The sequence below is a fragment of the Triturus cristatus genome, chromosome 8 (assembly GCF_964204655.1).
Source record: "Triturus cristatus chromosome 8, aTriCri1.1, whole genome shotgun sequence".
In the NCBI taxonomy this organism is placed as follows: domain Eukaryota; kingdom Metazoa; phylum Chordata; class Amphibia; order Caudata; family Salamandridae; genus Triturus; species Triturus cristatus.
The window spans coordinates 90,291,083-90,318,078 of NC_140591.1; the positions used below are offsets into that span (position 1 = coordinate 90,291,083).

A 26,996-nucleotide genomic window follows, 5' to 3' on the forward strand; every position below is an offset into this window, starting at 1 on the left:
GAGAGTTCCTTGCACCTGAATAGGGCCTGTCTCCCTTGCACAATGCTGTCTCCATCCCCTGCGGTCATACTGCACCAGTGAGGACAGAACTGGTTTGAACTGGGCTTATGGACCCTGGCACAAAGAAAACAAAGACATTGTGGGATACAAGTATTAGACCTGTAACCCCTAAACTTTAGATAATTTCTGGAATTCACGAGGAACCTTTGCAGAGGAGAAGAGCTGGAGAAACAGAGGAGAAGAGCTGGAGAAACTGAGGAGAATAACTGCCCCTTTGCTGTGAGCTGTCTGGGGTTGGCCTGCAGTAGCTGTTTCTGCCAAGGAAAGGACAAGTACTTTCCTGTGTGCTTTGTTTCCCAGCTAGAGGAAGATCTCCAAGGGCTTGAGTACAGCTTGCCTACTGTTCTGAAGTCTGATAGGGACACAAAAACTTCACCCCCAGCTCCCCTGAACTTCCTTGCTGGGAGTTCTGACCTGCCAAGAGGTGCCTGTGACTGTGTTGGGCCTCTGGAGATTGTTCCGGCTGTTGGGAGCTTGAAAAGCAACGCAACTACAAGAAAATGGACGCCTCGCTCTTCTTGCGGCTGTTTTTCCGACAGCACAGTGGTGCGAGAAGAATTTCCACGCATCGCCGCGCCACTGCCGAAACAGGCAGTACCGGTCGCTGCTGCAAGAACAGACGCATCGAGCGATCGCGGCTGACGAAACAGATGCAGCGCCGCATCAATCGCCGACGCATCCCGATTTCCACGTATCATACCTGTGTGGCAAGTTTTCCTGACGCATAACCCAAGGACCAGAACCGTCTCGGAATCAACGCATCACTTCCTCCTACAGACCGGATTCAAAGCATCACTTCTGTGGCAGCAGAACTGTCCCATCGCCAATCCATGGTCTCAGGAACTGACGCATCTTTGTTTTTCGACGCTTCTCATCTCTGCGGCTGTTTGGCCTTGTGAATTTTGACGCAACTACAGGTACTTTGAGAGAAATCACACATCCATAGTTTTCTATGGGCCAAGTTGTTTGAAACCTTTTTAAAGTAATATTCTTATTACATGTATGTTGGATTTTTGTAGTTTTGGTCTGGTTGAGTTTAGATAAAGATACTTTATTTTTCTAAACTGGTGTGGTGTCATCACTGTATTACTGTGTGTTTTGAGTACAAATACTTTACACATTGCCTTTGGAATAAGTCTGTCTGCTTGTGCCAAGCTACCCAGGAGGTGAGCAGGGGTTACCTAAAGTGTGTATCCCTCTTACCCTAATTGGAAGCAAGGGTCCCTATTTGGACAAAGGTACCTATCTCTGCGAACTAGAGACCCCCATTTCTAACACTTACCCAACAGAGATAGGGGGAGGCCTCTCCAAAGCTGTACATCTCCTTTTAGATGCCTCAGGGGGTGTTCCAAGTTACGCTCCATAAGGACAGTCAGTCTCTCTTGATGCATATCCCCAACTATTGGAATCTTTCCGCTACTACTCGGGCCACACAATTCCTGGGGAGGTGTTGGGTAGTTCCGCCCAGCACATAAAAACTGACTTGTCCCAATTTATTGTATATCCCGAATACTTTGATAAATCTCAAATATGTGGACTATTATGTGTAGCGTGGCATATGGACTCGCCACATAGAGGAAGAATTCATCGGCGTAGAGGGAGATTATATCTTCCCAAGCCTCAGTCCACCTCAGCCCCCTACTTAATGGATCTTCTCTTATCCTGACAGCCAATGGTTCTAGCATCAGGAGAACATTCAACTGGGAGAGGGGGCATCCTTGTCTCGTACCTTGTTGTAGCTGGAAGATCTTCGATGTACCTCCGTTCATCATTACCTGCGCCTGGGGATCTTTATACAAAAATGTAACCCATGATAAAAATTTCGGCCCAAATCCTTGCCTCTCCAACACCGCCTGCATAAAGGACCTCTCTATCAAACCCAAGGCCATTCAGGCATCTAACAATGCCACCACTGCATCTTCTTGGATCCAATCCACACATGTAGGCTCCTCAGGTTGAGTGCCGTATTTTTCCCTGGCATGAAACCGGATTAAATCAGGATGAACCAATTTACCCAACACTTGGATTAGTCTGTTTGCCAGAAGCTTGGTCAAGATCTTGACTTCTACATTCAGCAATGATATTGGCCTGTTGGATGAACAGAGGGAGGTCAGGTTGCTTACCCTCTTATAAATCACAATGATCTTAGCCAATCTCTGATCTCTGGGCAGCCTCCCAACTTTTAGTGGTTGTCAACTATGGGGAATACAATTATTTATAGTAGATCGCAAAGGCGTCTGCCATGCTTATGTCTGACACCTCTTCCGTAAGTATTTCAAAAACCCATTGTTTTGTTGACTCTCTCATCGAACCAGGCCAGAAGCTTGCCCATCCTGTCACTCGCCTCATATAACCGATGCTGGGGTTGCCTGATATCAGGCCCTTGCCGCCCCCTCCACAACATCTTTGTACTCCTTACGTTTGATGGCCAATCTGTGCTGCGCCATCTTTGCTGTACTCTCTTTTATGTGCCCTCCAATCAGGGCGATCCCCTGGGTCCTAATTACCATCTTAAACGCCTCCCACAGGACTCACCTGGACTCTACCATCCCCTCATTTTCATTAAAATAATGTTTGACTGCCTCGTAGAGGTCCCTCCAGATCTGCGGTATCTTGAGGAACCAGGGATTAAGGGGCCTCACGCTCCTCCCATCAGGCGCCCCTCTCCCAAATGATGCATATACTGGGGCATGATCAGAAATTCCCCAAGCCAGGTGCATCATGTCCCTAAACGCCAGAACCCGCTCGGCCAGACCAAATATATAATCAATTCGAGACATGCCCCAGTGTACTCCTGAGATGAAGGTATATTGACGGGTCGTGGGGTTAAAAGCTCAGCACAAGTCTACTAATCCCAAGGTGGGGAGGAAACCACACAGGGCCAAACTGGAAATCTAGCCGTGGCACGGGCATGACTATTCCCCCACCCAGCACTAGCTCTCCAACCGAAAGGCGGAGTAAAAAGGGCCCCAGATCTGCCAATGTTGAAGCATGGAGCCTGGGGGGAAATAGAGACAATACTGTATAGATGACCCTCCCAGTGACCAGTCAGTGCCACGAAACGCCCTTGTGCGTCATGAGCAATCTGTTGAATAGTGAATGAGAATGTGTTTCGAATGAGGATACCCACCCCTCTAGAGCCTCTCGTGTATCCCACATGGGCCACCAGACAATAGCCTTGTCTGTTTAATCCACAGTAAATTGTACCCTGGAGGTGTATTTCTTGAAGGAGAACTGCATCAGGGGAGCGTTGTTTCCCTTAATTCTGATACACGCAGTCACTGAAGTTAACTCAATTATAGTAATTTATCAGATCACGTACAATAACGGCTACAGCATAAAGACATACAAGGTATACAATAGAGAGTAAAATTAGACAGTAGCAATGCTTTGTGCACTGCTTGACCATGACAACGTAAACCAGGGAGTTGGTAACCTTACTGTAACATATATATAGTTTTGAGTAGCAGAGGGCCTGCATTGGCAAGGGGGCAGATTCCTCTCCAATGACTTCATACTGCAGTGACAGTCTCAACATTCACTCAGATTAGCAAACGCCTGTGTCCACCTCATCCTTTGGTGCAGTCTTATGCGACCGCTCCAGTAAGCAGGGAAAGACAGGGTGCATCATATATGAAATAACTATGGAAAAGCACATGATTGAGATCTTTCTCAAAGTTACCGTGGGTCGTACTTGCCCCTGAAGGCTGAAGCATTTTCCCTCAGAGAGTGTCACCAGTAGAAGGCCCTCCAAATTGTTTTTTTTCTTACCAAAGAAGGGGGTTTCAGAAGGAAAGATTGTGTCATTCGAACTGATGCAGCACTATTTTGTTTGGGGCACCTGTTTTACGATGTAAAATGAAGGTCCCATTCTAAGGCACGATCTAAGCACTCACTTGGATCCAAGAGAGCGGGGCCACTGTTCTCAGTGGAGTTTTAATCATCCAGAAGGCAATACAACAGTATAAAGGATGATCCAAGGTACTGAGCAACGCACCATTAGGGTAGTGGTGTAGGAAGAAACTGGCCCCGGCTGATGGTCCTTCATGACCCTGTGATTACTGCAATGTTCTCAGTGGAGTGCAAATCTACCCAGTCTCTTCAATGGGAGCAAAACACGTGTCACTGATCCACTATTGTCTCTCTTGCACGGAGGGTCAAAAGGAAGAGTATACTACACAATAGAGTAAACTATCCTAGACTGCTACCAAAGATATGCAACTCACACAGAATATAGAGTAACAGGGTGGTTAAAAAGGAGAGAAGAATGTGGCAAGTGTGGGCACAACAAGTATATGGACGAAAACCCTCACTCACCCGAGGGAGACATGCTTCATCACTGGGTTCCTCCAACACACTGGGACTGCAAGGTACCCAGTGTGGGCTACAACTTCCACTCGGAGAAGGAGCGGGAGTGTTTTTATAAAGCACGTCAGTATATGAATACCTCTAGGGTATAGATGAGGGGCAGAGTGCAACAGAAAAGTGTGTATTTAAAACTATCTCAGAAGAGACAACTATTTTATTATAATGTCCTACAGGATAGGAGTAAAAAGCAATGTGAGACAGGGTTATGGAGGTCTACCCTGTATGGTGGTAAACATGTTTCTACCCTATATGATATTAGATGTTCGGGGCATTCATCAGGACCATGATATTAAGTCACTCTGCTGAAAAAAACATACATAAATAATAACTGAAAATCGATACTCAGGCTAATACTCTTGACCAACCGTGCGCAAACGTAGTAGTTAGTTCGGTAGGTCAGGTGACCCTGTAGCAAAACAAGAAAAGAAACCAATCAACATGGCACTAATGTGCACCACCACCATATTCTCACATGTGTCCTTCTTCCCCCTAGTGGCCTTACCCAAGAACACTGTGTACGGTCCGACTCTACCATATACAGAGTCTCACAACACGTTGATACCTCTAATTAGAGGTACAACAATATGTAACAAAGATAAAAACATGAACAGACACGGCACAGCTATTACTTCATTGCAGTCTTCCTAGCATGATAGGAGTTGTGTAGTTGTATCCCTTCTGCTGAGCTTGGAGATTGCTCGTATACGTGTATTAGGAAAATGGCATGAAGTCAGTCAGTATAATAGTAACAGGTAGGTGCACGCATCCCAAAATGTGAGTTTAGCCCAACTAGGGATACTGCCGAGTGACATTTTTTTATTTTTATTTAATCCCTATGTTAGTGGGTAATTATGGCTGTAAACAGATGTCTATAATAGGGCAGTACCGCATGAACACTGGACTAATGTTCATGCGGTACTGCCCTATTATAGACATCTGTTTACAGCCATAATTACCCAACGTAGGGATTAAATACAAAATAAAAAATAAAAAATGTCACTCAGGTATTCATAGACTGACGTGCTTTCTAAAAATACTCCCACTCCTTCCCAGAGGGGAAGTTTGTAGCCCACACTGGGTACCTTGCCGTCCCAGTGTGTTGGAGGAACCCAATGATGAAGCAGGTCACCCTCGGGTGAGTGAGAGATTTCGTCCATATACTTGTGTCCACACTTGCCACATTCTTCTTTCCTTTTTAGCCACCCTGCTACTCTATACTCTGTGTGAGTTACAAGGATCCATTATTGTCAAATACCAGATCCCTATTAGGCCAAGCGCCTGGTCTTACCCAGAAGCCGGGAGGTGCCGGGGGACCCCCAACGTACATGGGTATACAGCCACAATCGGTTGCCTTCTCCTGACACAAAGTTTAATGAATGTATGGCAAATGTAATAACTCTGTAAATCAGACAAACTTCATGTCCAATGCAATATAAATTATTTTATTTTTTTAATTCACCCAGTCTGTTGCCTGACGCCCACCCAGCAGCACATTTCATTCAGTTTTGTGTCTCCTTTGGGGTTTTTAGGTGTCTGGTCTGTGGTACACGTTGACGTTTTGGAGCAGCGGCAATTACCCGGTGCGGGATCAGGTGTTAGCGTTGAAATATTTAACCACACATAACTAAAAAAATCGATTCATTTTCTCGGTCAATACTCCGTATTCGGTTGTTGATAACAAGTCAGAGTAAAAAGGTCTAAAAACGGACGAGTATCGGTACGGTTCAGAAATACACACTGCTAAATAAATTACTCAATGATATTTCGAGCGGTATAAAAAAAAATATAACTGGCTGACAATAAAAGCAGCAATGTATTCAGGACCCCTTTCTTGGGTCCAGCACTCGGCCCTGCAGAGGACACCCCGCTATTAACAATACTGAATTTTGTGTTCAAAAACAGCTTTATTCGCACTCTAAAAGACGAAACCCTGACCTCTACAACCCATGACACCTAGGCGTACAACTCACTGTGACATCTGGATAAAGAACAGCCGGGGCTCAAAGTGTCGCTGATCAGTGTGCACGGTCACTGGGTCACCCCGCGCGACCATAGGACACAGTGGCATAGATATAGCGCCTCGTGTTCCTGGACACCCGCGCGGGCCATGACCGGCAGACCACAGCACACAGTAGCGAGTGTCTTATGCTGCCAGTCACCCCGCGGTGGCCGTGCGTGACAGGCAGACTACAGCTCACAATGCTATAGTCTCTCGTGCGGACCGTGACCGGCAGACCACAGCACAGTGCCACATAGCGCCTCGTGCTGCTAGTCACTGCGTGGTGGCCGTGACCGGCAGACTGCGGCTCACAATGCCCCATACTGCCTCCTGCTTCTGGGGCGCGTGGCCCTGTGTGGGCCGTGACAGGCAGACCACAGTGCCCTTTAGCTCCTCGTGCGTCATCCCGGGAAGACTGTGACCGGAACGCCATAGCCCACAGTGCCCTTCACTGCGATGAAGGTCGTGCCCGGAGGGAGCCCGAACACAGCCGTACACACTGAACATGCAGGCACTGCGTCGCCTCACATGCTCCCCCTCCTATGTGAGGTGCATGCAGGCACTGCGTCGCGGGCTCCCCTACCTGTGTGAGGTGAGGCGCATGCAGGCGGTGCGTCATGTCACATGCTCCCCTACCTGTGCGAGGTGAGGCGCATGCAGGCGGTGCGTCACATGCTCCCTACCTGTGTGAGGTGAGGTGCATGCAGGCACTGCGTCGCGTCACATGCTCACCCTCCTATGTGAGGTGCATGCAGGCACTGCGTCGCGTGCTCCCCTACCTGTGTGAGGTGAGGCGCATGCAGGCGGTGCGTCAGGTCACATGCTCCCTACCTGTGGGAGGTGAGGCGTCCGTCGAAGGAGCGGCCCTCGGTCAGGAGGCTGGAAGCAGACCGCGCATTTTCCCCGCCTGAGAGAGCCCTGACAGAGCCGTCCGGACACACTGAACATGCAGGCATGCGCCATGTCACATGCTCCCCTACCTGTGTGAGGTGAGGCGCATGCAGGCGGTGCGTCGTCACATGCCCCCTACCTGTGTGAGGCGTCCGTCGGAGGAGTGGCCCTCGGTCAGGAGGCTCCGAGGCCGCGCATCCTCCCCGCCTCAGAGATGCTCGGCTCTGCAGCAGGACGACACATTCCTGGCTGCGCCGAGGCGCGCGGGGCGGTCACCTGACTGCGTGAGCCAGCCGCCCTCCTCGCCCAGAGGGTCTACCAGCCGCTGCTTCCCGGCCTCGGGGCAGAGGAGGGCGGGACGGGGGCTAGCTACCACATGCGAAGAGTCGAGCAGGGGGGCCAACGCCTGACTGGATGCCAAGAGCCAGCCGAGCGTGAAAAGACGGCATGTGAACACTCACATTTTCAGTCCAGCTCGCTAGCTGCCTCATCATCTTTCTCGCTTCTGCTCGCTCCCTGCTGTCTTTTCTCTCAGTCTCGTTCTGCCTTCACTTTCTCTCTCTTCACTCCCTCGCATTCTTTCTCGTCTGCCCCCTCTCATTTCTTTCCCTCTCTGTGCTCCTCCACCTTTCTCCCCACTGCCCTGAGCTCCCAGTTTAGCGCGAACCCCTCCGGTCAGTATCTTCTGACTACATGAGTGCTAAAAATTTTCATTTCAGCCCCCCTCTCGTGAACCCCCGACCCTGCATACAATAGAGGAGCAACTGACCAGTGCGCACAAGCTTACTGCGTTTTGATTGTGAAAACTCGAGTTGCCAGCGGCCAGGAAAGTCCCTATCCTCCTGCACCTGAGGGTTGGAAAACCCCTGGAAACGCTGTGATAGCGCGTGGGAGGGCAGGCACAAGGGGTGACTTCTCGGCTCGGCGCACTTTCGGGTGAAGAGTCCCAGAGCACCTCGGGCCAAGCCAGAGCCAAACATTTGGCTCAAGCCCTCAGTAGTTTGTGCACCTGTAGCTCATAAGGAACCATTCTGAGCATCGTGGAATCTAAAGGCGTCAGGGTACTCCTGCTCACCAAAACCCTCAGCCCCATAGAATCACATGCCTTGCAACTTTTGAAGCATTTGTCTCACACAAATCTGCGACTAGAGCTCTCAAGTCTCCCAGTTCCGTGTGCGAGTAACTCAACCACACAAATATTCTTTTAAATATATGATTTGTAGTCCTGGTTTTATCACAGGTTAAAAATGACAAAAAACCTGGACTGGATCAACTAGTCATGTTATCTTATTTTACTTTAATTTGCTATCCAGCACAAATCACCCTTGGAGAGGTATCTCGGCACTGGGGACAAATATAGCAGCAAACAGAGAATTGTGATTAAACCAGGTCAGTATTTAGTAATTTTCTAAAATTGGTGGTCAGTACACGTGCAAGTCTGGAAATACAGCTTATTCCAATAGATGGGAGCCAGATGTGAAAAAGAGCTGCCACCACCTCTGGAACGGCAAATGCAGGGGATAGCAAGCAGGGCTTTAAATGGGCCAGTACTGCTCGGTACTGAGTACCGGTACGTTTTTATTTTGAGAGGGAGAGTACAGGCACTTTTCAACAGTGACATAATACATTTAATTGGAGAGTACCGGCACTTCTCAGAAACAAGCAGGTACTCTGGTTTAGAGTACCTGCACTTCTGTTTTTCCATTTCAAGCACCGATAGTAAGCAATGCTTTATCCATAGAGCACAGGTTCAACATGGATGATGGCGTTTAAGCCTATTTCGTCAGTAGCCAGGCCCTTTCCCATTAAAGCCTTAAAAGTTAAACACCCAATTTTGAATACAATTCTCTTTCTGATCGGCAGCCAGTTAAGCGATATCAAAAGTGGAGTAGCAGCAGCTCTTGAGGGACGATTACAAACGAGCTGTGCCGCTGTGTTTTGCATGGCCTAAACCTTAGACAGCAATGTCATATTTGCGGAAAAATAAGAGCCGGCACCAAAGGTTTCCTAACTGCTAGCGGACGAAAATAAAGAGCTTTCCAAAGAAAAAGACGCAGGTACCTGCTATGGATAAAATCTGCTCCTTCATTGTAAGGGCTTAATCTATCCTGACGCTTAGATTTTTTTACTACATGACAGGGAGAAGGAGCCCAACCTACTTCAGGAGCGGCCACCAGTCGTGAATCCAAAGTTGTTGGGCGTTCCCAAATAGCATAATCTCTGTCTTGCCCTATTTAGTTGAAGATAGTTGTCTGACATTCACTCTGCAATCGTTTTCAACCCATTTAAAATGTGCCAATTTATTTTAACCACATTTTTATCAAAGGAGATAATCAGCTGAGTGTCGCCAGCATAGGACAGAATCTCAAAGCCGAGGATTTAATGACCTTGGCAAGTGGGGTCACACAATTATTGAACAAGTTGGGACTCAGACATGGGCCGTGAGGAACCCCCCGGTCACTCATCGCTGTTCTAGACTTAAAAGTTCTGAGCAAGATGACTTGAGATTGATTTTCCAAGATGACTTGAAACCACCCTAAAATGGTCCCATATATCCCCATTTCATTCAACCTTCATAGTAGTCTAGCATGTGACAGTGCCAAAAGCTGCGGTCAGGTCTAAGGGCACAAGCATATATGGAGTGTTGACATCCAAACAACATCTTATGGAGTCCAACACATCTACAGTGGCTTTCTCTGTGTTGTGCTCGGAAACGTATGCATAATCTAGGTAACTTGAGAGCTCCGTGTGCTTTCTTTTTCACAACTAGTGAACAAACTAATGGGACAAATCAATGAACACTGGTATTTTATCTGTTCTACTTCCATTATGAGCTTTAAAAAGTAAATACAAAAATGCAATAATTTCAAAGAACCAGAGACTATTTGAAATAATTATGAAAGTAAACATGAAACACACAAAAGGTGACAGGGGCTGCTTGCAATAAGTTTAACCACTGGCAATTGCTCAGGGTAGCACAACAACCCATCATATATTTGCTCACCATGCCACCTCAGTTTGGACCCAGCCATATACAAATCAGTCTTGAGTCCTGCTCTTCATGGGAACAGTCCAGTCCAAACTTCCAGGCCAGGTCCTCCCTAAGCCGGAACACAAGCAACCCAGGATCAGTTTTGCGCTAGTTATGGGCTCATCATCCGGGTACAACTTGGTTCCAGTGAATGCAAACAACCATAACTGCCATGTCAAAAAAAATCAGAACATATTCCCTATTCTTTTTTATTCACGTATCACTTCCTAGCCCTTACAGAATCCCAAGACAAAGAAATGACTAGTCTTTAACTCTGCGAAAACCTCAACTCTTTTTCCACTGGAGCAAAAAATCTGCAGGAATGTGTCCGCACTCTATGGTAACAGTTTAGTTGCCCAAAAAAAAAAAAAAACATTTGGCAGCAATTTGAAAACAAGCATTTCCAAAAGAAACAGATTTGGCTTTTAACGGAGAACTATTGACTTTGCCAAAGGTTGTTTCACTTACAATGGCAGATGCTGCCCAATGACATCAAGTTTTACATTTTAGCCACCTTATAGAACAATACTAGGATCATTCCGTAGCAGGGTTTGTGGGGGAACCAGCAGGCCTCTGCAGATTGTTACTATGATAACAACGCGTATTATTTATTTAATGGACAGCTACTAAAGTTTAAACAAAACCGAGGATGTGACTGACGTCCCCTCTCCAGACATCAATGGTCCTGACTGCATGGAAGGGGCTGTGCTGCGTTGATGCAGGCCAAGGTACAGGAGATTATAGTCATTCAGATAAGGCGTGGTAGTTGCCAAGACTATTATTTCCGGGCGAATTGACGATACAAGCATTTTCATTGTTCCTAAAGCTCGTCACTAGAGTTTTATTTTCCTCACCAAAGTCAAAAACAAGTTACTAATTCAGTCTGTTGAATCAGGGTCGCTATGTAAGACTGAAACTTAAAAACCTCTTAATGAGCCTCTGCTTAAAAAACAAAACACTGCTGCATAATGATGAACCCTGACCCAAACGGGCTCACAGCTTTTTTTTTTTTTTTTTTTTTTTAAGGGAAACGCTCCCCCCCCCCCCCCCCCCCCCCCCCCACGGGACCTGCCAGTCATCCCGTCTTCTTTTGCATCTCTGAGGTTCTGGGTTTGCAATGTGCCTTTCAGGAAACCACACTTGTGCGACTCCACATACACCCTTCGCTGTCTCGCTGGGTTTCCCAGCAGCACCAGCAGATCTTTGCACATCTGAGAAACTTCAAATAACCTTTCACAACGAGGTCCGATTGCATAACTACAATGACGCGTCAGCTCTTTAGACTGGCACCCATATTCACTATGTGGCGAATTCTGTCGGCTTTGGCAGCCATGGACAGTTTACTTAAGTCTAGCGCCCCTATGCAGAATTTGTACTTACAAGGTATTTGACCCATATATTTAGTGAATTTTTAATTATTACAAATTATTCTCCGGAGTGCATCTGCCCGGTCACAGTGGATCTCCGCAAACTGGCAATATATCCTTGCTAATGATAGCTTGCGTTGAAAAAGAATGTGTGTAGTTTTCTCACAAGTTAACTTCAAAACAATTTTCCCTTGTGACCCTCAAACTTAATAGACTGGCAACTTGATTCTCAAAACAACATAAAAGTGATGTGCAAGTCTCGATTCTAATATGAAAAAGTAAGTGCAGAGAACTTTGTGGTATTCGATTAGTAATCGGAGTATGAGCAATAATTATTGGTAATTTGTGGGGTGAAAAGCCTCGCTGACTGAGATCAGCTCACAAGGAAAGTGGGACCGAACCTGTGCACCAGCTGTGAATTGTAATAACCCCACAGTCGCACCGCGGAAAGCCCGCCTGCCTGCCTGCCTGCCTGCCTGGGGGCATCTGTAAACACCAGCGCCACTAGCTACGCTGCATTAAAATTCAATGAACACAAGTTCTTGCAAGTCTTCCACTGTGGCTTCGTTGAAGGCGCCCACTTAACAAATACTACTGTGAATTACAGAGAAAGGGGTGAATGGATGCGCGGGAGCATCCAAGGGCCGCTAAGCAACAGGCCCACGGGTTCAGGGAGACTGGCCCTACTTCCACCTTTTGGGGTCCCTAGTCATAAATGTAGCTTTAGCTAATTTCCAAAAATGAACCCGGATCTAAATCGGAGCTTGAGGCACAGGCGAGAAGCTTGCCCGATCCAGCCCCGGGAGGCTCTGCTAAGAAAGAGAAGGGATACAGCCCCGGGCATGCATCAGGAAACACAAGATCGCCAAGGGATGCCTAATGGCTAGTATTTTACTGGCATAGATTGTGCTTTCATGTCAAAGCTAGTAAAAAAGAAATGGGGGGGGGGGCATAAATCAGCAAAAGCTTATATTTTCTCACCTTTGAATCTGAATTACTAGCATTCAGAGGTAGGCCCAGGTGAGAATGGGGCATTTCTTAATGTCCGGAGGACCATTGAGGTTGGTGGCATCTCCCAGCGGAGCCACTGGTCGTGTACTGCAGCGGCAGGAAACTGGGAACCTGGGATACGGACACTTTTACCTCGCTTAGGGGATACGGTCAGCCAACATATTGTGCTGCCGTCCCAATAACTGGGGTATCAGCGGGTCAAACACAAGGGGACATTAGGTCAATAGAACATTTGGCACGCCCAGGGTGTAACTAAAGCTCAACTTCAACGGAGCAGGAATTTGGCTCCGCTGGGGACGCTCCGGGTTGGCGGCGGGCACCCTCCTGCCACCCTCCCACCTGGGAGCATGACAGGAGGGGTGAAGTAGCACTTAGTCAATCCTTAATGCTTGACCCATACCGCAGACAGTGCGCACTGCTTAAACCAGACAGATTCCCAAAGCTGGGATGCCTAGGGGGTTTCATCACAGAGGGATCTGAAGGGGCATAATTCCCATAAGGAATAAGGGATGCATGGGGGGTGAGGGAAGCGGGGCTACGGAGGAATTGAAGACTCTATTGGCGGAGCCGCGGATGCGGAGGTCAAACACTTGGGGAAGTACGCTACGGCTAGGGTTTATGGAGAGGGGGAGAGGCCGGGCTCCGTCTTGGCGAATTTACTCAAGGCTTGAAGGAGTAAAGCTAACATTACTGAGGTCAGATCGGAAGCTGGGGAGCTGCTGACTGAGGAGGCGGAGATAGCAGCCTGCTTTAGGTCATACTATGCGGCACTATATGCTTCTCAGCAGACGGGGATGGATGAAAAGATACGGGAATACTTGGATCACATTAAGGTGCCCTTTCTTTCCAATGCCCGTAGGGAATTTCTGGCTATCCCCATACAGAGGGATGAAATCCTTGAAGCTCTGGCGAGCATGCGTGCGAACAGTGCACCTGGGGCGGATGGCCTGAGGGCCGCCTTTTATAAAAACTTTGCGGATATTCTCCTCCCACATCTTTCGCAGCTGTTTGATGACATGTGTGACACGGGCCACATGCCAAAATCCTTGAGTGAGGCATTATTGGTCGCCATCCCTAAGCCTGGGAAGCCCCCGGAGGAGTGCAGCTCCTATAGACCACTGTCGTTACTAAATGTGGACACTAAGATCTACGCGAAAATATTGGCTACGCGCCTTGCGCTGCGAACACCGGAGCTTGTGGCTCCGGAGCAGGCGGGCTTCATGCCTGGTAGGAATTTAACCTACAATCTGCGAACGGTTTTTGGCACCATGCAGCATGTCCGCAGGGACACTAAAGCACTTGCGGTGTTCCTAGATATGGAGAAGGCGTTCGATTCAGTTGAATGGCCTTTCATGAGTCAGGTGTTGACTAAAATGGGCCTGGGCCCGGTATTCCTGCGAATGATGGGGGTCCTGTACACGGCGCCAAGCGCAAGGATTCGACTGGGGGGGCGCGTTACGGAAGCTATTCACATCTCCAGGGGAACGCGTCAGGGCTGCCCACTGTCGCCGATACTCTATGCTCTGGTGGCCGAACCGTTAGCCTGCGTCTTGCGCGAATACCATGGCCTGAGGGGGGTGAACTTCCCCACCTATAAAATAGTAGTGTCCACGTATGCAGATGACACCCTTCTGTACATGCGGGACCCAGAGAGTAATTTGGCTTCGGTGCTGCGAGAAGTGGTGCACTTCGGTGCCCTTTCGGGCCTGCAGGTGAATTGGAATAAGTCCATTGCCTTTCCGCTTACCCCCTCCACGACCCCCTTTTAGATGGAGTACCCGTTACAATGGTCGGATGAAGCGGTCAGATATTTGGGTATACGGCTCCACACAGACGCTGAAATCTTAATGAGGGAAAATTATGGAAGGGCTATAGATAAACTTGAGGACGACGTGGAGATTTAGATCGGCCTCCCACTCTCCTTAGTTGGCAGGATATCAATCATGAAAATGGTAGTGCTCCCTCACTTCCTTTTCCTGTTCACTAATATCCCTATGGTGTTACCACGGGTATTTTTTTGATAGGCTACGTAGGTCTCTATTGAAGTTGGTATGGGCGGGCAAACAGGCTCGAGTCAGCTGGCAGGTGCTCACATTGCCGTACCACATGGGAGGACTCGGTGCGCCTGATATGGAACTGTGGATATGGAAGGGTGGCTCAGGGAGCGCAAGCGCACAGCTGGATCCACGGGGAGGAGTTGGTACCGTATCTCATACTGGAGAGATTGTTTGCTGACCCCCTCCCGTTACCAGCGATTCTGTTTGAAGCACCCGACCGCCGCATAGGTTATTTGGACTCCCTGAACTCCACGAGGCACGCTTGGGATAGTATACTGAGGCACAAGGTTGGGGCATTACTATATTCCCCGGCAATGCCAGTGGAATGGGCGCGATGGCTATCTCCCTGTAGGGATAAAGGCGTGGTGCGAGCCCTGCAGGAGCTCAGCTTGCATGCGATGGGAGACCTGTTCGTGGATGGCACAGTGATAACGTGGGATGAGGTAACTGCAGGGGCGGAAGCCCCGTCGCAGCTGCAGCATTTCCAATTTCATAGAGTGAGGGGGGCGCTGCGGCAGCAACTGGGGGACGACATGGCGGAGCCCCCGGAGGTGCCGGAATTAACGTATATCATCAAACACAAATGCCCTCGCAGGCTAATATCTCGACTCTATAAGATAACTATGGAGCAACGCATACATTGGTACCCCAAGGCTAGGCTGGCCTGGCAACAGGACCTAGGGATGGTAATAGACGACGCCATGTGGCAGTATTGCTGTGCCGCATGGGAGGCACAGGTTACTCCATTTTAAGTACATAAATAGAGTATATTATACACCGGCCAGATTACACAGTTACGGACTGCGAGAGGATGCCGTGTGCGAGCGATTCAGACACGCCACGGCAGACTTTATCCATTTGGCCTGGGAGTGCCCGGAGGTATATAGGTTCTGGCTAGCAATTTTCCACAAACTGGGGGGACTGATGGAACTAGAGTTTGATCCGGATCCGGCAGTAGCTCTGCTGGGCTATTCTAAGAAGTTGCCTAGAACCGTTCGCAAAATGGTCGACATGGGTCTGCTAATGGCTAAGAGAAGGGTGGCAATGTGTTGGATGAGGGGGCCATTGCCCACAGTAGCACAATGGGCCCGGGATGTATTATATTGCTGCACGCAAACTGAGGTATTTAGTGAGCTGCTCCCGCCGCGCAGTCGACCGAAAAATTTCTGGGGACTATACACAGAACGCCTCAGGGGGAAGGAGGGAACATCGGAGAGGGGTACGGAATCGGGGGCTGTGGGGGACCAGGGAGCGGTGGGGCAGTAGGCTGCCTGGGGGGTGATCGTTTGTCGACGGGAGAGCCGACTTGTGTGCAGAGAGCCAGGACATACACTTACAAGCAGGGGGCAGTGGGATGTGAGGGGCGAGGAGATTGGAGATATCGATGCAGGAGTGTTCTGGGACTGGCAAGTGGCAGAGGGTGGAGCTCGGGTAGACCGCGTAAGCTGGTAGAAACTGAGCTTTGCATTATTGGAGGAGATCTGTTCGGACGCCTAGATGTTGGGGGGGTGGGGGGGATGGGGAGGGTGTTGGGGTAGTTTGAATAGATTAGTAGCAAAAACTGTTGTTCCCCGGTGGGGAAGTGTACACAAGGTGTGACATACTACTATAATACTGGGAAGACCACGCAACGGGACTAACTTGGGGTACAGCGATGCCCGGCCTCCGGGATGTGGGATAAGCTGTCGGGCTGCTGTGATGGGATGTGGTATAGTAGCCGGCCTCAGGGTTGTAGGCGCACTATGATGTATGTCAGCTCGGCAATTTGAAATACATTTTTTTTTTAAAAAAACATCTATAACCAGCGGGGATGGTTCTCTTCCATCCAAGTGCAGGAAGCTCTAGACAGGAGAGGTTGCAGGTAAGACTATAGCGGTTGGTGGGGGGCCCTGGCGGCAACGGTGAGCCGCCTCCAGGGCTGTGGCGGAGTTACAGGGCGATCTGGAAGCAGGCCGGTGCGCGGCACCATAGGGGGTGCCTGAGCCAAAACCGAGGAGCCTCAGGGGAGGTTCCCGGAAGCCGTGTCGGTGCCCCACTAGTCCTGCGGGCGGTTGTGGGCCTGAACTACCGGGGGGTTTGCTATGCGACGCTCCGCCCCGAGAGAGGGGGCATGAGTAGAAGTTACCAACGGCACTTGATCTTAGAAAATAATCACCTGGATGGCAGCAATGGCGGGTTTCGCTCCCGCGCTGCCCGGCTCATTAGGCGGGCAGGCGGCCCAGTTGGTTGCCTGCCCTTGGATCGCCCGTAAGATAACCCACCCATTACATATTGGATTATGTAATAAACCTGCAGCAAATTTTACCCAACTCAACAGTCTATGTGTGTGTTATTTGGGTATGCATTTTGGGGGATGGGGGACTGAAGGGTGCCCTTGGCGGTACTATGCCTAATGGCTAGTATTTTACTGGCACAGATTGTGCTTTCATGTCAAAGCTAGTAAAAAAGAAATTGGGGGGGGGGCATAAATCAGCAAAAGCTTATATTTTCTCACCTTTGAATCTAAATTCAGTGACAGCAAATACAGGTACAACTCAGTTCGAATGTGTCTAACCTTTTTCTAAAGGTGCACTAAAACTAGAAGGGTTTGGACTGCTAAGTTCATGAGAATGCAGATCATTTTTTAAACATTGTTAGCGCCAAGGAGCTGATATAACGCAACTTGAAGGAGGAGCAGCTCGCGCTGTACCTGGCTGACCCAGCAACAGAGCCCTTCGCGCCCTCTGCGCGACTGTCCGCGTTGCCAGACATCTCTCCTTCCAATTAAAAATCAGGGCAGGAGCACACTACCTTGACATCCCAGCACCCAGTTCACTCAGATGCATTCTGGAAATGCAGTGCATGGTAACACTCCCATTAAACAATCCTTGGGTTTCATCTTGGTGAGTGCAGCCAGTGCTGAGTATCTCTAGACATAAGCTCATGTTTCAGGATAGTTGTCCTTCATCCGTAGAGAGTAACACATACAGTTAGAGGTGCGGGTAATGCTGCTCAAATAGTCTTTTTAGGTCTCAGTAACCACTCCTTGAGCACAGGTGCGTCACTCAGAGCTCGTCAGCTCAACCAGCCGTATCAAACAAAAACAGGACGGGAGCACTCTGCCTTGATATCCCAAGACCCAGTTCACTCAGATGTATTCTGATAAATGCAGTTCATGGTAACACCCTTCCATTAAACAACCTTTTGTTTCCTCCTTCCAATTACCTGCTGTCCGTATGGACCGGTAGCCCTCCGTTCAAGTATCTCCTGGACGGACTCGATCCCACCAGCGCCAAAGCTCCTCTGAGGCCTGCAGCCGATTCTGAGCAGAATCCGCCGACCTTCCTCAGGATGTGTCATCATCACTCGTGCCCTGAAGAGGAACAGAAACTGGAGACTCATCTCAGCCTGGCCTTTCCAGTCAGCTTCTAGCTGCACTTCCCTTTCCAAGAGGGCGCACGGTGAGCATCTCAATCAGAAAAACTACTGCCTGGAAAAGCTGCCAAGAGGCCCAAGTGATATGTGAAACAGCCAGCAGGCTTGTGGCTTTCTGACCAACAAGATGTTGCAATCTGAGACTTGTAGTTTTGTTTTTTAACATTGTAAACATTCCAGCATGCAAAGTACAGTTTACTAGCTGGATGCATCCCAAATGACATGATGTCACAGGGCAACTTTATAGAGGGAGATCAGACTTTTGTATACCCCTGATGCAGAAGAGAAGGCTCTGGATTCTTTGCGACACCAGTGTCCGCTCTGCTCCAACATCAGCAAAAGCATTCAGAACTGGTACACCAAGTATTGTAACCCAAAAGCACCTCTCACTGCTAGCATAAAAGGATTCATTTATCGCCTGGGTTATGTTCTTTGACATTTCCCAATTTTAGCAGAAAATGGTTGGTCGGATGTTAAGCATGGAATAAAGCTCTGCCACTTACACTTCAATCAAGACTTCCACAGAAGTGGAGAAGGAATCTGGCAGACCTAATCTTCACCTGCTGCCCCTTCCTAAGCCTTAATATACATTTTTGGTTGGCATACCGCAGCCACAGCGAGAGTGGAAATTTCCATTTACAGGTTCGAGTAGGATAAATAGCTGGCATTTCAGTGCTTGAGAACATTATGCATTGAGTTCAAATAGTACGTGGAGCATGGTAAGACTGGTTTTGTTAAACTGTTGCACAAGACCTCAACACATTTTGTATCAGAAGCAAAAACGACAAACATACTGTGTTGTACTGTAATATTTGTATATGTTGTAAGATTGTGGATTTACCCACAAAGGGCACAGACTGGCAAGATGGTTGTAAACTAGGCAACCCTTTGCTAGTGGAAGTATTTTCTTGAATAAAAAACGATTTGAAAGACAATTACACAGAAAGTGAGTTTTTGCTAAGATTTATCATTTACATAAGTCACATTTTTAGTCTGTAACCTTTAAAAATCTTGCAAACTTTTCAATACAAATATGTGCAGAGAGAAACTTTGCTCATTCCTACTTCCAACATCTTTTACATGCTTCTATTTCTTGAGAAAATTAATTTTTTCCTTTAGCTGATGTTTAACAACCCAATGGAAAACGCTACAATTGTCATATGCTGTAAACAGATTTAAGTGTGATAAATGTTGGTTAGGACTGTGTAAAAAGGAGATGAGTGGGCTACTGTCTTGGACTAGAGGAAGCCTTATCAGCATGTTCTCAAGGCGGTGGCAATGCAGCCACATTTTAGCATCGTGTTATCTGGATACCACCCCACATCTGGAACACACTACATGAACTTTGTGAAATGTTCTATCACACGAGATGCACACACAAATATCACTGCGCTCCAAACGGTTTAGATGTTTCAGAAGCAAATCAACATTGAGGAAGAAATCTAACAGTAACGTCTTTGACTTCACTTCACCCCAACAGCCAACATTCTCTGCAATTTCCCACCAAGGAGATGATTTATGAGCTTCACATGACTTCACTTGCTCACTGGAGATAGGCTGTCCCACTCCCTCCATGTCATTATTGACAAGGTTCCCAGTCCTGGACTTTTGCGTGGTAGCCTAATGCATTCTGGGTGTTGTTGACTTGTTTTGCCTCCATTGAGCCGATTACACTGACACAAGTAAATTCAATGATTTGGAGGTGGAAGGCCATGGACTGGAGACATTGATTGAAATGACCTGGAGTCAGGAGCTCACCTACCTGAAGACCACTCTCTCTTTTTAGTCGAGCATAAACCTTAAAAGTCCTAAACTCACAACTTTCCACTACAGTGTGCCAGATAAACCTGTAAGAACCATCAAGAACTCTTATGAGTGAAAGACCTGCAATACTGTCCATGGAGGACAACTCACGGAAGCCTTCCAAGTGAAGATTGGAGTCCACCAGGGTTGTTTGCTCTCACCTTTTCTCTTTTTGCTGACCATAGAGTGGATCATGACGATCTACACATCAGGAAAAAGAAATGGGATTCAGTGGCACCTTGGACGCAGCTCGATGAACTGGACTTTGCAGAGGACCTGGCCCTACTCTCCCATATCCATTAGACTGACAATGTGGCAGCCACATCAGAACAACATGGCCTTAACACCCCCAGGGGAAAAACCAAGATCCTGAAGGCTAACATGGCCAGCACAGTTGTAGTCACTCTTGCAGGTGATGCACAGGAAGTCTGAGAACTTCACCTACCTGGGCAGTAGGTGGTCATAGAGAAGCAATGTTGGACAGACGACGAAATCAAGGCAAGAATCAGGAAAGCAAGGGCTGCCTTCATTCAGCCAAAGAAGATCCTGAGCTCTAAGTACCTAAAGTGGCAAACCAAGATCAGGCTTTTCAACACCAACATAAAATCAGTCCTTCTGTATGAAGCTGAAACTTGGAGGACAACAGCGACCACCACCAACAAAGTCCATATCTTCTCCAACAGCTGTCTGAGAAAAATCCTCCAAAGCTGCTGGCCAAACTCCATCAGCAACAACAAACTATGGCAGCACAGCAGACTTCCCAACCCCCTGCCCACGAAGAAATCATGAAAAGACACTGGGGCTGCATAGGTCACACCCTCCGCGAGACCGCGTCAGACACCACCAGGCAAGCCCTGACCTAGAACCCTCAAGGGATAAAGAAGGAGATGGGCCACACCTGGAGCCAGATTGAAATAAAATCCCATGATAGAGAAGGTTGGAGAGTCCTGGTTGATGGCTTATACCTCAGAAAGGGTAGTAGGCTTACGCAAGTACAACTTTCCATATATTTCCAACTCTTCCTGAATGCAAATAACGTCCGGTTACTTACTAATACTCTTCATTATCCTTAGGCTGTCATGTACTCGTCAGAGTCATTACTTTTGAAGTAATCTTACTCTAGACATTAGAAAGAACTGGAAGTAACTTAAAACTCTGGCCATCCAATAAACGTGTAGGACTAAGCCTACCCAGGAACATTTCTGTATATATCAAGCCTCTGATGGCCAGTAAAAATAGGATGGGTGGGCAGGTTGTAATGACTGTGACAATGACGGAATGGACTAAGGATAATGAAGATTACAGGTAAGCAACCAGGACATAATCCCAACGTTCTTGTCCCAATTATTAGTGTTAAAGTATACCAAACACGGATATTCTTAAGGTCAAAACATAAAGTAAATTAACTTATGTTTAATGCATATGAACCATCAACCTTTAACTTCTGAATAATCATTTCTGTACAATGTAATCAAGCACATTGTGAACAAACTTTCACCAAAACCAACACCCTCAATTCTGAAAAGTTTAACAAATGTATGTGCAGATGACCAAGTTGAGTCCCAGCAAATCTAATCCCAGGAAACATCTTTAACCTCTGTGAAAGAAGCAGAAATGCCTCTTATTGACCTTCCCTGAATTCCCACTGGAACAGATATGTTAAAGAGTAGGCCATTGAAATAGTTGCACAAATCCATCTACTTATTGAAATATTTAATACTTTTTGCCTGTGACCATTAAGACCAAATGTCACGAACAAGTGAACCATTTTCCTGAATATATCAGATCTCCAAGCATATCAATACTAGTGCGCTCTTAATATTTAGCAAATGCCACAATTCTTGTTCTTTTGCACTTGGTTTAGGAAAAATGTAGGGTACAAATTCTCTTGAACATAATAAAACCTGGATGATATTTTTGGACAAAGAGCGGAACTGGGTTTTAGGACAATTCCATCTTCCAATATTCACAAAAATGGAAATTTGCATGATAAAGCTCCCACATCTCCAATTCTTCTAGCCGTAGGGATTGTCACCAAAAATACTTTCAGTGTTAACTATGTTAAATGCAATAAATCTAATGGTTCAAACGGGACAAACTGCAACATTCTCACCGGAGGCCATGTATCCCTGTACTTGTAGCAAAAACCTTGCAGAAGCTTGTTTGTGCACATCAACTGGCGAACGGTTTCCCGCAATTTCTGTGCTCTCTCTACTGAGTGAAATACCATTCCCAGATCAGACTTCAAATGGACTCCAATAACAACTCTCTCCGATGATGGTTCTGTGTGGAACCTCTGCACGTAGATGAACAAGCTGTGGTTCAGAAGACGCTGCTGACGACCTTCCCCCCTCAGCATTGCTTCCTCCTTTGTTGATGCATGGAGGGACCATTTGTCTATCTAAGGAAACATCTTCCAACCCCCGATATTGAGTTAAGTCATCAAGGGTAGCATCATCCCAGTAAATACTCTCAGTGCTGATTTCCTTTCAAAGGACAACACCTGAAAGTGAAAGTAGCAAGCTCAAAGACTCAATTTCAGAGGTCATGGGTACATGTAAGTCGATATCTTCCAATTCTGCATAAATCATGAAATCTCCCTTCATGAACAAAGGAATCCTATGCTGAAGAGTCTCTATTTTTTAAGGGTCTTTTCCTTTCCCATCTGCTGACTCTACTGAAGTTGATAATTAGTCTAAATCTCCCTGACGGTTTAGGAACCAGAAATACTATAGAATAGCACCCCTCTCCTTTTTCCTCCTCAGGTACGGTATAATTGCCTTCTTCAATATTAATAGCTTTACTGCCATTATCACGGTTTCTTTCTTGACCCGATTTAAAGGACAAGGAGATATTACAGGCCCAGGCTGTGAAGATTTTGCAGCAAACCCGAGGCAGTACCCATTTCTTGTTACTTTTAACACCCAAGCATTGGAAGTGGACTTTTTCCGTGCCACCTTGAAATGCTAACTGACCCGAACTTCTTATTTGGTGATGAAAGTTAAGCTTCATGTTCCAACTAGTTTCTGTAATTCCCATTTCCTTGCTTCTTGAGGGGAAAAAACAGAAGAAGTTTACTGCGATCTCTTTAAAAGTTGATAAAATGGCGATTTCCATGAAAATTGAGCAGCTCGGGCTGAAGATCCTGCTGATTGCCTAAACGAGGAAAATTGTTTCTTCTCTTTGGATAAACAATGTAGCTTTTCCTCTAGTTCCATTCTAAAGCGATGTACTCCTTCAAAAGGCATATGCAATATTGCAGATTTCGGTGAGGAATCGGTGCACCATTCTTTAATAAACAAATCTCTAATTGCTCCAAAGTTAGCACCTTCCAAACAACACAAATGCTCATACCACATCAAATGAGATATCAGAAAGGAATTCAGCTTGTTTCTCTATCGCCTCTAACAAATAAGTACATTCAGATCCATCTTGAATTGCTTTAAATAGATTCTTAATGCCAGAAATGAGTGACAGGTTGATTGATATAAGCACCATAGATTCCTATTCTCATGGCCAAAAGTGCCCCAGCGTAACTCTTTTTTATTGGCGAGTCAATCTTTTTGCCGGTTTGGTCTCCTGAGGATATTCTTTTCCATCACTGTCTCAGATATCTTCTTATCCATGTTCTCCTATAAATAAAATCCGGGCATAACTCTAGGAATACAAATTTTACCCAGATCCTTCCATTTGTGCATTAAAACATCGAAAACATGTTGGTTAATAGGTAAAGGAGGTCAAGGAGTTTTCAAAAATTGTCTTAGGACTGGTTCAGTTGAAGGCATTTTCTCTGCCAGAAACCCTATGTCTGTGGTACTCTTACTAGAATTTCAGGAATTATAGCTTTGTCAACATATTTTCCTCTGTAGTCTATGCCAGGCATTTCCATTTCATCTTCAGAAGCAAAGTTTGACGATTAACAGGAGACTGAATATTGGCGCTAGTTTCTTACATAAGCCTCCTGATCCATGAATCAAAATCCTCTTCCTTTCTTACTCAAGACCTTTTGGGAGGAGAGCAGGAGCTTGAGCGACAGCCTTCATCCACAACGTTTGTTTTATTAGTGTGTTTCCCCACTGTATAGCAGAGCCTTTCACGTTGTTGGCTGGCAATCGCTTCCCATCACAATTGGAAAGTAACAACTGCTTGGAAACACAGCAGCGTTCAAATAGGGAAAAGAGCATGCGATTCAACCAGCTACAATGAGCATGAGCAGTAAAGGATCACATTGCACATTCTGAGATTTCAATAAATCTGATGAGCTGGGATAGACGGCAGCAATTATAGCACATGCAGCCCCAATCCAAAAGGATTCTGCTTTGAAATGGGCTGGTAATCTTTTCAAGCCCAATTCCCTTAAAACATGCCAAGAAAAAGAAGGCACACCTCTTTTCTTGCACTCTGTGTCCCAGGAAAAGCACTGTTTTTCCGATTCACCGCTGCGGACACTAAATGGCTTCTCCTGTCGCGTGTATTAAGTTGAAAAGAGTCAAAATCTCCTCCCGGTTTCTGGTCTGAAGTGTTAAACCATCATTTCCATCCATGGCTGGCACAGAAGAATCCCGGCGTGTACGTTGGAGAACCAAGCCCTGGAGCGATCCTTACTTTTTATCCTCATCTTAGTCATGAGAAAAAAATAGTACAGTTTCATAGGTAGGCTTAGCCTCATACGACCATGGGAAGGGAGTTACTTTCTGTTCTTTCTGATGTCGGAGGTGAGCTCACTTCAAAAGTATTGACTGGAACTAGGACCCCGCGATAATGCTATCTGAAGAAAGGAACGGGGGAGTGTTTAGGGGCAGCCATGTTTTATCCCAGCAAAAGCACAGTTAAAAACGATTTCAATGGGTGTCACTGGCCTTCACCTCCCTCTGCTTAGAGAGGGGGACCTTGGAACAAAAGTGCTAAACAAAATGGGGAATCTCAGAAAATACAACCCTTGGTGTTCCAGTCCAGAAGGCACTCTGTGGATTGGTTATTTGATGGAGGAAACTCCATTTCTGAACCTCAGTAATGGAGACAGAGAGCAGCTTTCTACAAGCCCTTAGGGCAACTTCTTGCTGAATGCAAATGAAAGTTCCCCAAGACGCACGGGGTCAGGATTTGCCTGATCAGAGTGCATCTATGAGAAGGCCCCCTCAGTTACCAAATATATTGATGATACATTCTCAAAGAGTTTCCTCTTTGAGAACACACAGGCAGATGTCATGGAGAAGCCTCACAGTACAATTTATCCTGGGTACACAAGGCATAAATAGAACATGCAGAATAGCAAACAGAAAGTAATCAATGCACACAGTACTTGTTCTTAACAACGAAGAGAGAAATGCCACAGGTAAACGGAAAGAGTACAGGACCACGTTCGCTGTAATAAGAAACGGCATACAGACGTTATGGAGAGAGCAGTGAAGGAAATCAAAAGAAAAAACAGCAGACCAACCAGGAGTGAACGAGATCTCTGTCCTCCAACCTACAGAAATGAAGATGTAGGGACCAAGTACAGCAAACCTGCACCATAGCAGTTAGGGCAAGATGCCCTCTGACATTCAGATATGCTAGAGGTCATAGCTCCGGTCCACTCTTTAGCTCTCTGGCACTGAATGTCAATAGACACCGAGAGCTGAAGCAGCAGATTTTAGTAGCCATAGGAGTGTTTCACACTAGGAAGACAGTCTAATGACATCCCCTTATGGAGGAGCTACAAAAGCGGCAACATCAGACAACATGACTAGGTAAGAATGAAAACAAAGTAATAGGCACGCTCACTATAAGGAAACAGAGGCAGGGGTAGGTATGTTGTAGCAATAAAGGTAGGATTGAAGGAAAGTAAAAACCTGCCTGCCAGGCGGCATTCCTTTGAAAACACAGGTGGGAGAAGGAAGGTGGACAAACTCTCATAGCAGAGCTACAAGCATGCATATCCAAATGGTAATTCAAAGTAACATTTGTACTAGACGCATGGTTAGGAGTTGTGGCATAGGGCACTGTGGTCTGTCCTTCCTCGTCAATTTCAGACAACTGGATTAACACTGATGATTTTAAGAGATTTGTTCCCAGATTTGACATGGGAGCCTTCCTGAGCATCAAAGGCCTATATAAAACTCGATGTGAACGGTGTCCTCTGGTAGCATGAGTGCTCCCTTCATAAGTTTCTGCATAGCACTGCTGCATGCATATAACAGAGAAGAGGCTAAAGAAATAGTTTGTGGAAACGAGTAAAGATTTGGCACAGTACTACACAAGTCTCCCTAGAGGCTCAAACACAAATCACAACAATAAAAACATTAGCAAACACTATTTGGTTTCCTAGAGGCTCGGCCTCCCTCCATGTGAGGGTTGTGTGGGGCTCCCTCCATGTGAGCGGTTGTGTGGGGCTCTCTCCATGTGAGCGGCTGTGTGGGGTTCCCTCTATGTGAATGGTTCTGTGGGGCTCCCTCTGTGGGGCTCCCTCCATGTGAGCGGTTCTGTGGGGCTACCTCCATTTGAGCGGTTCTGTGGGGCTCCCTCCATGTGAGCGGTTCTGTGGGGCTCCCTCCATGTGAGCGGGTCTGTGGGGCTCCCTCCATGCGAGTGGGTCCGTGGGGCTCCCTCCATGTAAGTGGGTCCGTGGGGCTCCCTCCATGTGAGCGGGTCGTGGGGCTCCCTCCATGTGAGCAGGTCGTGGGGCTCCCTCCATGTGAGCAGGTCGTGGGGCTTCCTCCATGTGAGCGGGTAGTGGGGCTCCCTCCATGTGAGCGGTTCTGTGGGGCTCCCTCCATTTGAACGTTTCTGTGGGGCTCCTTCATGTGAGGGGGTTTGTGGGCCTACCTCCATGTGAACCGTTCTGTGGGGCTCATTTCATGTGAACGGTTCTGTGGGGCTTGATGGAGCAGGTAAAACAAAATGTTGTATACCTCCTCTAATTTGCATGTGACTAAATACGTAATCATTCTAAAATTAATTTGATTAACATGTTTGCAGTGAAATTTATTGATCAACTTTTGCACCTTGATAAA

At 47.1% G+C, this 26,996-nt stretch overlaps 1 protein-coding gene across 5 annotated transcripts in view; it reads right to left on the bottom strand.

Annotated features, from left to right (window-relative positions):
- The window catches only part of ATP6V1A (ATPase H+ transporting V1 subunit A), a 281,914-nt gene that overhangs the window by 165,923 nt on the left and 88,995 nt on the right, over positions 1-26,996 (bottom strand). The window contains exon 1 of one of the 5 annotated variants that reach the window (XM_085621084.1): positions 17,989-18,146. The exons of 2 other annotated variants lie outside the window; for them this stretch is intronic. The gene's annotated coding sequence lies outside the window, so the exon portion shown is untranslated. Of the gene's footprint in view, positions 1-7,457; positions 7,723-10,322; positions 10,415-17,988; positions 18,147-26,996 lie in introns of those variants that run through there. 2 more of the 5 variants (XM_085621086.1, XM_085621085.1) reach the window with 2 other exon arrangements.